The following is a 785-nucleotide window of genomic DNA, read 5'->3' as shown; positions in this document are numbered from 1 at the left end:
AAAGCAGGTAGCGGCGGCGGCGAACCTTCGACCGTACTACGGTCAGTTCATGAATTAACCCCGTCCGTTCGGAGTTTATTCATCTCCGGTCCGTGTCGGCGTTTACTTCAAGTGGGTGCTATTTCCATCTAAGCAAGCAAGTGAGTAAGTAAGTTCTCAAATTTTAAATTACGTTAATCGCAAGTGACTCGTTGAGATCGTCAAACGAACAATTTAATTTAACGCCTCATACGAGTTTTTTTTTTTCGTCATTTTGTCGCAAAAAAAAAACTAAAAAACGACTCGCAAAAAAAAATTTTTTTTTTTTCTTCTTTTAAATCTTGTACATTTTCTGACATGTGTACCATCGAAAAATGTCACATCCAAACGATCGAACAATCACAAAAAATCGTCAACGTACCATCTTGGAAAATTTTACCAGGCAACGACCATACCACGTTGAAAACTACCGGTTCTCGTCCGATCACCGAAGTCAAGCAACGTCGGGCGCGGTCAGTACTTGGATGGGTGACCGCTTGGGAACACCGCGTGCCGTTGTCTCTACTCTTTTCTTTTTTTATTAACATTTCTGATGTCAAACTTTTTTTAAATATATTTTTCACTATTTATATTTTCTCTCAGGAACTTATATAGTATGAAGACGAAAATTTTTAATTCGTTCGAGTTGAATTTGTGGTTCTGAAAAGAACCGATTTTTTTTCTTTTTTTTCCAACCAACTTCCAAGCTGCTCGAGGAGGATTTATTTTGAACTGGTGTATTTGGTGACGGCCTTGGTTCCTTCAGA

General features: G+C 38.6%; 1 non-coding gene across 1 annotated transcript; it reads left to right on the top strand.

The window, feature by feature from the left end:
• Positions 1–420: 420 nt before the first annotated feature.
• LOC148165312 (5S ribosomal RNA) lies at positions 421–540 on the top strand. The gene has a single exon (XR_015771584.1). It is a non-coding gene; the product is annotated as a 5S ribosomal RNA (ribosomal RNA).
• The last annotated feature ends 245 nt before the right edge of the window (positions 541–785 follow it).

The sequence above is a fragment of the Gnatocerus cornutus genome, unplaced genomic scaffold (assembly GCF_029298725.1).
Source record: "Gnatocerus cornutus isolate USDA-ARS CGAHR unplaced genomic scaffold, icGnaCorn1.1 ctg00000383.1, whole genome shotgun sequence".
In the NCBI taxonomy this organism is placed as follows: Eukaryota; Metazoa; Arthropoda; class Insecta; order Coleoptera; family Tenebrionidae; genus Gnatocerus; species Gnatocerus cornutus.
The sequence above is the reverse complement of the archived record's forward strand: the minus strand, read 5'-3'. Positions and strand labels throughout refer to the sequence as shown.